Source organism: Gossypium arboreum, chromosome 12 (assembly GCF_025698485.1).
Source record: "Gossypium arboreum isolate Shixiya-1 chromosome 12, ASM2569848v2, whole genome shotgun sequence".
Taxonomy (NCBI): Eukaryota; Viridiplantae; Streptophyta; class Magnoliopsida; order Malvales; family Malvaceae; genus Gossypium; species Gossypium arboreum.
In genome coordinates, this window is record NC_069081.1 from 98,900,255 (window position 1) to 98,912,904 (window position 12,650).

Below are 12,650 nucleotides of genomic sequence, written 5' to 3' on the forward strand. Positions count from 1 at the left end.
ATTTGTTTTATGTTATTTTATATATTATGCTTGTGCTTTTCTCACTTTAGGTATGCTAGTAGCGTTATAAATGTATATATAACTTTTCATTCCTTAATAACTTTTTTATATAGATTCCGCATATTTTTCCTTTTTAATTGTGTTTTATTTTATATAGATTGTTGTAGTGATTCAATTTAAAAAAAAAAATTGTATGCTGGTGTGCATTTTATTTTTATTACAAGTTTTATAAATTTTAACATATTCTATACAATTTATTTATTTTAATATTTTATAATCTGGTTTCATTTTATATTTTGTATAACTTTCCATACCAACTCAATTTTAACTTTGGGCTTATTACTTAAGGATTTTGTATCACCACTCAAAATAATAATAAGAAAAAATAATTCAAGTTTTAAATTTGTTTTTAATTAATTAATGTAGTTTTATCTCGGGCCAAAGTCGAAGATGCGAGCTCTTGTAGATTTTTTGGGTTAAAGAACAAAATTATAAGTAAAACCTATTTTGAGAATTTTTATGTTGAATTTATTTGTAAAAATAGTTTTTTTTTATCTTATCTTTTCATTAGGATAATATTTTAATTTTACATTATCCTATCTTTAGAATAATATTATTATTTATACACGGAAATGTTGGCGGTCTAAGGTGTCATCAATCACTATAGTTGGCGTATCAATTGGATGAGAAAATTTATTATTGATGATCAGTTTGAAACCATAACAAAAATCTAGCTTGAAGCAAGAACTTCATCATACCATTTTATTCAATTTTTTTTCTGTTTATTTTTACTATTATTTTAATTTCAATTATCTCTACTACTTTTACTTTTATCATATTTAAATTCCCCTTTTTATTTTTACATAGATCATCATACGTCGTGGGTAAGGGCGAAGCCAGAACAATTTTTAGGGGCGGATGAAATTTTAATTTTTAATAATCTATATCTTTATAATTTATAAATGATTAAATCAAATTTTTATAATTTTAGGGGAAAAAGTGTAATTTTATCTTTACTAATTTAATTTTTTTTTAAAATTTTAAGGGTCTAAATAGAAATTTAATATTTTAGGGGCGGCAAGGTCTCTGCCAGCCCTTTAGCTTCGGCTCTGATCATGGGCATGAAAGCTAAAGGTGCTCATGGGTTGGGTTGGATCAGGTCTAAGTATGATATTAACATTCTTTGTGCTTGCCCAAGCCCGGGCAGACCCGAAATCTGGACCTAGAATTTTGTCCAAACTCACCCATATTTGTAAAAGACTAACCCAAGCCCATTTTAGGCCAGCCCATATTATTTTTAAAAATTTTAAAATACATATATTTTATTTTATTTTAATATTTAATTATTTTAGAGTTATTGAATTTTTTTATATACTCATATATTATTTCAATGTTTATGTTAGAGTAGTATTATATATTTAGTATAGGTTTATTTTTCTAATGTGTTCTAAATTAAATAATATATAAAAATAACATAATATAAAGTATTATAAACTTAAAACGGGTTGGGTTGGGCTGGGCTCGAGCCTTGAATGTTCATGCACAAGCCCAACCCATATATTAGATAGACCAAATTTTTATAACCAAACCCAATTTTCGAGCTTAATATTATTGTCCTAACCCTCCTAATTTTTGAGCGGGCCTTGGGACCTAGGCTGATAGCCTGACCCATGAACAGGTCTAATAACAATTACCTAGCGTGCAACCTAGTTAAGTCAATACGACAATTTTAAATATCCAAGTCTCTATGAGATTGACCCTACTCCCTATATTTCTATTTATTTATTATTTTAAGAGAATTCAACACCTTTTAAAATACCTTTCTCCAACTTTAACATTGATAAAAGATGTAAAAGAAAACAAAAGTACCGTGAAAGAGTTAAACCGAAGAAAAGCAAAGGAACAATACATCACATTCCTACAAATTAAGTAATTTCAAATCAAAACTATATGTATATTAGCTAGTGTAGGTTAATCATGAAAGGTCTTGGTCATGGAGAAATTCCCTTTTCTCTGATTTAACTAACATAATATTTTTTGGCAATTCCCAGAAAATAACAAACGAGGCATGTGATGGCTGGTTCTAAGGAAGATGCATGCTGCACAAAATTACAAAAACTAGCTATTACTTTTGATAGATGACCTCAACAGTCGCTCGTGACCCATAGTGCCTTTCTTAGTGTAAAGCAAACCCTATGTATACATACAAATATGTTCCTCTACAGTCACAAGATCAGACAACTATTTGTACCATAACTTAGCTTTCCCTTACCTAATCCTGGAGCAAAGACAGAAAACCTCTGTATTAGTGTTGATTGGTTGGGCTTTCACATACTTTTAAGACAAACAAAACTGTCCTCGTAATTAAAATGGTTGCTTCAGCATGAATGGAAATAAAAGGCCCAAAAAAAAAAGTTGGAGTAAAAAAATTACATTTAAGTGCATGAAAAATAGAGATAAAATATTTATTGGTAATACATATTGTATTTTTAAAAGAGATTATAAATTTAAATCTTAAAAATGATATTATTAAAAGAAACAATTTTAAATTTCAAATTTAAACCTTAAAAGGAACATAAATATTTTACTTACAATAATTTTTAAAAGATTTTTGTTTTTAAAGCGAAGCTCTCTCATGCTTTTACTCATTTCAAGTAACTATGACTTCAATTTTTTTTTTTAATAAGTGATTGAAAGAGGTGACAATAAATTTTTAATTCTCGAATGAAGTTAGAACGTAAGTTGTAGGTAGATGGCAACCCAATGGCATCAATTCTCAATTACTTTTATATTGATCGATTAAATGATGGCTAATTCCTAACCCGATTAATTATTAATTATAGAAGATTCAGTTGGGCATGCTTAACTTTCTTAGCCCAATTTTATGGACTGTCTTCCGTTTCAATAGTTATCCCCCAGATAATGTTTGACCTTTAATCAAAAGATACTTTATTATTCTTTTGAAAAAGGATTAATATGTATATCGTACCTTACAATGTGGTATTTAAGGAAAATTTTCTTAATGTAATTGTCAGACAAGTTAGTCCATGGCTTAACGGAACTTTGATATCACATTTCTTGCCTAGTGGCATGCTAACTTTTTAATCTAGTTACATGTGTCCGAAACCATTTTTATTTAAAAAAATAGGAATCGGTTTTTTTTTAAAACAAAACGTGGAGTCGCCACCGATCTTTTGTTTAGGTGTGATTGGCTCACCTGATAAAACATTTTATTCCATTTAAATCAATTTTGGCCTATATAAATTTGAGAAAATGGGTTCGGGAGCCGGTTACGTATGAGGAAGGATTAGCACCCTCACTGCGCCCAAAATTGGTACCAAATTAATTAAGTATTGTCCTTATGTCTGAGATTTGAAACTATTTCTGAAATATGGTTCCTTCGAAAACATTTGAATAGCTCAAGTTGATAGTCAAAATTCTCTTGTTTCAAAGGAATACAACATCATATCCAACACGATAGGATATGATCCTTTATTCCTCCGAGAACACGATAAATTTTTGACTTCCAAAAATTCATACATTGAAAATTACAACAGGATACTCAATTATTTAGTCCAACAAAAAACCAAAACCCAGCATGGTAGGGCACGATTCCTCGAACTTCCAAACATTGAACATTGCCTTGTTTTAGAATTTAAAGAATACGAATGAAATTCTAAAGGAATATTTGATTATTTTGAACAAACGAGAAATCGAAACCTAGCACGATAGGGCACGGTTCCCCGAATTTCCAAGCATCAAACATTGCGTTGTTTTAAAATTTAGAAAAACACGAATGAAATTCTAAAAGAAGGTTCGATTATTTTGAACAAACGGGAAATCGAAACCTAGCACGGTAGGGCACGATTTCCTGAATTTCCAAACATCAAACATTGCCTTCGTTTTAAGGAATTTTTAAACGAGTAATTATAAAACCAACTTGAAATGCATTAATTTGACTTAAAATAAAATGGAATAATTAGTTTTAAAGAGTTGGAAAGTATAAAGTGATATTTGTAAACCAAAAAGGAAAAATAAAAACATGGGATAACATGCATGTATGAAATACTACGATGGATGAATGAAGATAATATAGTTCATTTAATCAACTAACAAAATAAACAATTAAATTCAGCCAATCTAAATGTACAGGCCAATCTTAGGCCCAAAACCCAAACCCTTAACTAACCCAAACAACAATAACCCATTCAGCCCAATAACCCCAACAGCCCAAAACCCAGTAATTAAAAAAACCATTACAAATCTATTACAACAGCCCAATATAGGCCCAAAGTAGCTAAAGCCTAACACCAGCCCAAAATAGTGAAGCCCGATAGGCCCAAAATTAAAAAATTTTGGAAAGCCAAAAACCCTAGGGTTTCAAGCGCCATGTTGCCCATGTCTTGGCCACCACGCCTACTTTCTTCCTCGACACTAGCCCCATACCCTGGTACACCACTCCCCACGCACGCCCCATGCCTCCACGCACGCGCCCGGTCCTCCATGCCCTGCAAAAACAACAGAAGCAAAGCAGAAGCACATAGCAAAAAAAGAATAATAAAAGTGTAACAAAAACAGGCTATAAGGAGCCGAACAAAGACTGTAAAAGGGGGTTCTTTTTTTCGGTTTTTCGATAGTTTAAAAACAATAAGCAGAGAACACACACAGGAGTTTTTAGGAACAACAATAGATCAGTATCGAATATTATCAAAACCCAGATCAAAGAAAAAGGTGAAAAAACCTATTCTCTTTCATATTACCGAATCATTCTTTCTTTTTATTGGCTTTCTTTTTCCTAGACTCTAGTACATTCACACATATATATATATAGACAATATTATAAATAAATAAAAAAAAAACAATTTTGTACCACGCGGTGGCCGGGCGCTTGCGTGCGGACCTCCGGCATGCCGTCCGTGGACCGACCCGTGGCCGAGCTCCCTCCCCTCTCTTCTTTCCCGCTCCTCTTTCTCTCCTTCCCTTCTTTTTTTTTTTCTTTCTTGGTTTCAAATGAAAAAGCAAAAAATTTTGGCTTATATAGGGTCCAAACGCACTGCTTTGGACCCCCCTTTAATACATAAACGGCGCGTTTAGGCCTGTGGTCGGGTCGACCGACCGCTCCAGGCTAGGATCCGCGTGTTTTTGGAAGGGTCTAATTGCGAATGACCCTTCCGCTTTTTAGGCGCTTTTACAATTTAGTTTATATTTTTTTAAAATTGGCCCGTTGATTGTTGCGTTCCGCAATTTGGTCCCCCTATGATACACACCGTTTAAATGCGCCGAAAAATTGCGCTGTAAGCCCCCCGTCGTTCCAAGCGCATTCAAATAGGTCCCTTCCCCTTTAATTTTTTAAAAATTTGCCCCAAAGCTTTGTTTTTAGTTCATTTTTGGTCCTTTTCTATTTCCTTATTTAATATGATTATTGTTATTTCCAATATTATATTATTATTATTATTATTATTATTACTATATATTAGTATACGTTTTCTTTTACATGTGAATATTGTATATATTTATATATAATATTATTTTAATTATTGTATTTTAATATTATTATTATATTATATATACTTCTTCGTATTTTATTATTATTATTAGTATTATTATCATTATTCATGTTAGCATATATATGTTATTATATATATATACACATTTCATATAGTATTATCTTTTTACTATTATATTTATTATTATCTTATTTATTTTCACTATTATTATTATTATTTTCATCATTATTATACATATATGTATATATCTATGTAATATTATTAATAGGTGTTCTAACATTATTATTATGTATGTATATACATTCTAATACCGTGCATGTGTATGATTCTATTCAATTGTTAGTCTTGTATACTAAATTCATACGTATATTTCTCATGTCATTTCATGTATCCATTTTATTATTATATATGTATATAGGTAATAATTTTATTCAAAACTTCGTTTTAATCTTATGCATTATTTGTTTCGTTCCTTTCATAATATTGTTATATATATTGGTATATATGTTCTTTAGATGCATGTGTTCCTCGGTATTTATTTTGTGTACATATGTAAATATTATGAATATATATTTAACATCACTAGTTATATATTTTATTATCTTATACATCTTGTTAATACCATTAATATTTACATATACATATTTTACATATATACTCTCAATTATTTTCATGTGTATATTCATCGTATTCTTTTGTGTTCTTGTATTTAATACTATATCACATTTAATCTTGCATGCATTGTTAGTGTTTTCCTTCAATATTACTGTCATACTTGTTATTTGTTTCAAATATATTTATAGCTCTTCCATTTATTTATTCTTACTACGTATCAACTTTGTTTCACATTATTTTCAAAATCCCATTCACGTTTCGCTAATTAATTTCAATAATCAAGGCAATATGCCGATTTAACATTAAGTCATCGAGTTCATCGCTATGTTGGGTGAACGTCAATTGGCTCGTGTTAAAGCGATATACCCTTCTCAAACATCGGAATAACCCAAATTTCTCGTCTTTTTTAATCGGATTACGATCAAATTTTACGTTAAACTCGTATTTTTGAAAACTAAGACAACACGTGTTTAGGAGATACCAATTTTGGGCGTCATGAGGGTGCTAATACCTTCCTCATGCAGAACCACTCGAACCCTAATTTTTCTCTGATTTTTAACGTAGACCTCAACTCGGCCTTTTTCCTCGTTTTTAAAGAAGATCTAATAGGTGTCCGATCACACCTAGAAAAAGGATCGGTGGCGACTCCCGGTTCATTTTAAAGCCAAATTCCAACTTCCAATTTTCTAAATCGCCACAATTTAGCGACCCGAATCCATAAAATTTTTACGTCGCTACACTAAAAAAACATTATCAATTTCCTAAGCATGAATGAAGAATAATCAATATAATAGTAATACAAGACGAAAATAATATACAACAATAATATACGCAACCTGATACAACACAATCAAATGCAAGATATGCAAAACAAAATGAAAGTTAAAGAATATGAATAAGACAAATTTAAAAGAATGAACACATAATATATTACAAATGAATTGTTGAATTTGAAACTATTTGTAAAACAAACTAAAGATATATATGTATTCATTAAAATATGTGTTATAGAATGAAAACATTTAAATCAAATGATATATGCATGTAAAAATATTTATTAAAATACACTCAATAAAGAAAAATTTAATAATATATATAATATGAAAGTATAGCAAGAATGCATAGTAAAATATAATTTTAAGAAATATACATAGTAGGTTCACAAAACTTATATATATAAATAGATTCGAAATAATTAGTTAAAAAACGCATGAGATTAATAATGTATATGAGATTAAATTAATTTTTCATAAGTCATACATGTAACAGATTTAAAAAAAAACATAATTATGTACTTAATAGATTTAAAAACATATACATGTGTATAAATAAATTTAGAAATAATTATATATAAAAATAGCATGGAATTAAATATGGGTCTAATATGTATCTATCAACATAAAACATTTAAATGAAAATACTATATAAAATGTTAAATAATATGATATATAAAAACTTCAAAATATAAAAACTTCAAAATGGTGATTTTATAAAACATAAAATAGAGTTATTAAGGTAACTCACACATATGTAAAAATATTAAGTACTTTAGAACAACAAGCATTTACAAATTAAAACCTCAATTAAAATAATATATGTACTAATATATATAGAATATTCAAGAAATATTACACAAAACGTCAAAATAATATGATAAAGAAACTTCAAATAATTGAACAAATAAAAACAAACACAATTATCAAAATGGATCAACACACATGAAAATATTAAACGTATTTACAATAATGAGTCATACAAATACAAAGTTTAATTAAAATTGAATGAAAATAGCAGGGATAATTTTTAAATAAAATAAGTCATTAAGATTAGAATTAGGACCACAATGCCACACTTGCGAATACACAGGGACTAGAACTAGAAATAATCCAAGCCCCAAAACGTTGCGTTAAGGCACGGATCCATTTGTAAACGTGCACAAATTATAGATATAGATTTAAAAATAAAGAAAATACGAATAAGGCCCAAATGAATGACAACGCAAAAGGAAGGGATCAACTGCTCAAATATTCCCCCAAAAACCAAACAAGCGGATCCCAGCCAAACACGGGTCGGGTCATCGGGTTATGGCTCTTAAACGGTGCCTTTTTGAAGCCATTGAAATTGACTTAAAATGACACCGTTTCTTACACTTAAAAAAACAAAAAAAAACAAAACCCTAAAATGAAAACCTATAACCATTTCTTCTTGCCCTTTTAAAAAAATCAGAGTAAAAAGGAAACTAAGCCTATCATCCTACTATTCGGCCGAACCAGACGACACCCCTCAACTCTCCTCGTTGGTCGATCATGGGTTTCATCGGCGTCCACGCCTCCACCTCTGCTATGGTTCATGGCTCAAGTCACGGAAAGCTGAGATGATGCCCATTCATCTTTTTTGGTCCGATGCCCAAGATAGAGAACGGCCTCCGACAATCGAAACCGCAAGATAGGGCCTCCAAGATCTCTTCTTTTTCTTATAGTAGTAAAAAAAAAATGAAAGCTTGAAAGAAAAACCAGTAGCCAAATATTGAAACAAAAAATCACCTCTTTTGATTTCTTTTTCCTTTTTCTTTTCTATTATGTGCGTGTAAAAAAAACATTGTTTTGGTTTTGATTTTTTTTTATAGCCGAAATAGTATACATTGTTTATTACTAGCCTACTATTCTATCTGCTATTGTTGTTTCTGTTTGGTCTTCATTTTTGCTTTTTTGTTGGCTTTCTTTCTTCGTTCTCTTTGCAGGTCTAGGCGAGGTCAACGGAGGCAGGGTTTTGCCATTTTAGTGCAAAACGACTAAAGGTGCCAGGCCTCGGGACGAGGCGTACGCAGGGCGACCGAGGTGGCGAGATGGGTGCGGCACACTAGGGCCGACATAGGGTTTTCGTTTTCCTAAACATGAGTTTAGGTTTTGGGCCAATGGGCCTATTCTGTAATGGGCTAGTTAGGTTTAGGTATTTTGGGTTGTTTAGGCTTTGGGCCTTATGTAAATAGACTGTCTTTATTTTATTTTTTTTGTTTTTAAACGGGTCGGGCAAAATGGGCTTGTTACAGCTGTCCCTCTTTGCTCATTGTCGTGCAACGGGAATGAAGCAAAGACTATAAGAGGGCCAATTTTTTCCTAGACCTATTGAGTTTTGACTTCTTTTGGCGCTTCTTTTCTTCGAGTAGCTTCAATATGTCCTACTCCAGTCTGCTCCACTGCAACTTCAGGGAGATAAGGCTTGTAATTTTAACCTGCTCCACTGCAACTTCAGGGAGATAAGATCTACGATTTATAGTTTCAATTTGTTTCACTACAACTTTAGGAAAATAAGATTTGTTATTTTCAGTCTGCTATATTGCAACTTCAGAGAGATGAGACTTTTCTTGATCTGCTCTACTGTAACTGCTCGACTGCAACTTCAGGGAGATAAGGTTAATGGCTTCGATCTGCTCCACTGTAACTTCAAGGAGATAAAGTTCACCATCTTCAGTCTGCCCCACTGCAACTTCAGGGAGATAAGACTTGTAACTTCAACCTAATTCACTGCATCTTCAGGGAGATAAGGTTAATGGCTTCGATCTGCTCCACTGCAACTTCAGGGAGATAAGATTCGCCATCTTCAGTCTGCCCCATTGCAACTTCAGGGAGATAAAACTTGTAACTTCAACCTAATCCACTGCATCTTTAGAGAGATAGGGTTAATGTCTTCAATCTGCACCACTACAACTTCAGGGAGATAAGATTCGCCATCTTCATTTTGCTCCACTGCAACTTCAAGGAGATAAGATTAATGGCTTTAATCTGCTTCACTGCAACTTCAAGAAGATAAGATTTGCCATAATTCGTAGCTACAATTAATCTTGCTACACCGTCCTCTGAGGGACATGACCTATAGAATTGATTTCTTGAGCCTATGCATATGCCAAATGATCAGAATGAATCAGATGCTCCTGACTAGATGTGTATGAATGATGTTTGTATGAATGCAAAATGTCATACTTAATGCTTAATTTGATATTACTCGTTGTTCATCGAGGTTTTATCATTGACGTATTATTCAGTCCTTCTCTTCAGTTGGTATCTCTTAAAGAATAATCACAATTTGGGCTATTCTTTTCCAATGTTTCTTTAAATTTGGGTAATTTCAAACTAATTAGTCCCATGTCAGGTCTTTTTATCATTTAAAATCATTTTAGAGTAATATGCATAACTCCTTTTGAATGTCATTAGTCCATTAATCGTTATTTCAATGAAAAGTGCTTGAAAAAGATTATCGCAATGGACAAGACGAAATTTTATTGAGAAAAAGCTCGAAATGAATGAGGTAATCAAGATATCAAATTTTGTTAATATACAAAATGAATAAAAATAGGTGCCTCAAATATCGTAGCATGAGCTACTCTACCCAAAACTTCTTGAGGATCCTTTGAACTTGATATGTATTTAGAAGACCAAGAGTACTTTGTTGATGTCCCAAGATGTAGCATCCTTCCTTCTTGTTAATTCAGAGAAGAAAAAATTACTGTATGCCCTATTTTTTATCAAAATTTGAATTGCCCATTCTTGGGTTTTCAACTCAAAACCCCTTTGGTGCGAAAGCGCCCTTTTGCGAGTTTTCGCCTTGGCCTCTCTATGTTGTTTTTTTTTTTTAGGTAAAGTACCTCTTGACCGAATCTGAGTTCACGGGATTAAGCAGGCTTTTGCCATCCATCTCATTCAAGATTAGAGCTCCTCCAGAGAAAACTTTCTTCACCACATAAGGTCCCTCCCAATTTGTCATCCATTTGCTTCTGAAGTCCTTTTGTATGGGAAGAATCTTTTTCAAAACAAGGTCTCCTTCATAGAATTCCCTAGGGTGAACCTTCTTGTTATAAGCCCGCATTATTCACTTTTGGTACATTTGACCATGGCAAATAGCTTTCAGCCTCTTTTCTTTAATTAAGTTCAGCTGATCATACCGTGACTGGATCCATTTTGCTTCATCTAACTTTAATTCTGACAACACTCGTAGAGAAGGAATTTCAACCTTGATATGCAGGACCGCCTCCATTCTATAAACCAAAGAGAAAGGTGTTACCCCGGTAAAGGTTCTGACTGATGTTCGGTAGACGTAAAGGGCGAATGGTAACTTCTCATGCCAGTCTTTATAAGTCTCAGTCATTTTTCCCACGATCTTCTTGATGTTCTTATTGGCCGCTTCCACCGCGCCATTCATTTTTGGGCGATATGGTGACGAGTTATGGTGTTTGATCTTGAATTGGCTACAGACCTTCGCTATCATACTGTTATTCAAGTTCAGCGTATTGTCTGATATGATCCTCTCAGGCATTCCATATCGACATATGATCTCTTTCTTTAAGAACTTACTGACTGCTGATTTCGTGACATTGGCATAAGAAGTGGCTTTTACCCACTTTGAAGTAATTGATGACCACAAAGATGAATCGGTGTCCGTTAGATGCTTTTGACGAGATCGGCCCTATAACATCCATACCCCACATAGAAAAAGGCCATGGAGAAGTCATGACATGAAGAGGTGAAGGCGATACATGAATCTTATCTCCATAAATTTGACATTTATGGCACTTCTTGGCATAGTTGATACAATCCCCCTCCATAGTGGACCAATAATATCCGAATCTCATGATTTGTCTGGCCATTGTGAAACCGTTAGCGTATGTTTCGCAGACACCCTCATGGACCTCTTCCAATATCTGTTTAGTATCGACAGCGCCCACGCATCTTAAGAGTACCTAATCCTTCCTTCTTTTATATAGGATCTATCTATCCAAGACATAGTCACTGGCTAGCCTTCTCAATATCCTTTTATCATTTTCTGTCGCTTGATTTGGGTATTCACGATTCCTCACGTATCGCAATATATCTTGATACCAAGGGTGATCGTCTTTTTCTTTTTCTTCGATATTGTAACAATAAGCCAGAGTATCATAGATGCTCATTTGGATAGGCTTCATAACCTCCTCTTTGTTTACTTTGATCATTAAAGCTAAAGTTGGCAAGGCATCAGTCATCTGGTTTTCATCTCGTGGGAGGTACCAGAAAGTGATATCGTCAAACTCATTAATTAACTCTAGAGCTAGCCTTCGATAATTGATCAACTTAAGGTCTCTTGTCTCTAATTCACCTCTGAGCTGATAGATCACTAATGTAGAATCCCCATATACTTCTAGCATCTTGATCTTGCGTTCAATGGCTGCACAGATACCCATGATGCATGCTTCATACTCTGCCATGTTATTTGTGCAATCAAAATCCAGTTTAGTAGTGAAGGGATAATGATCTTCGTTTGGGTATATCAAAATTGCCCCGATTCCGTTACCCACAGTATTTGAGGCTCCGTCAAAATTTAGTCTCCAATGATGTTCTTCTTGAGAGTCTTCTTCAGTGGTTGCGACATACATTATATCTTCATTTGGGAAATCAAAGCTCAAAGGCTCATAATCTTCTAGAGCCCTACTGGCCAAAAAATCTGCTATGACACTCCCTTTTATAGCCTTCTAATTCACGTAAACTATGTCAAACTCAG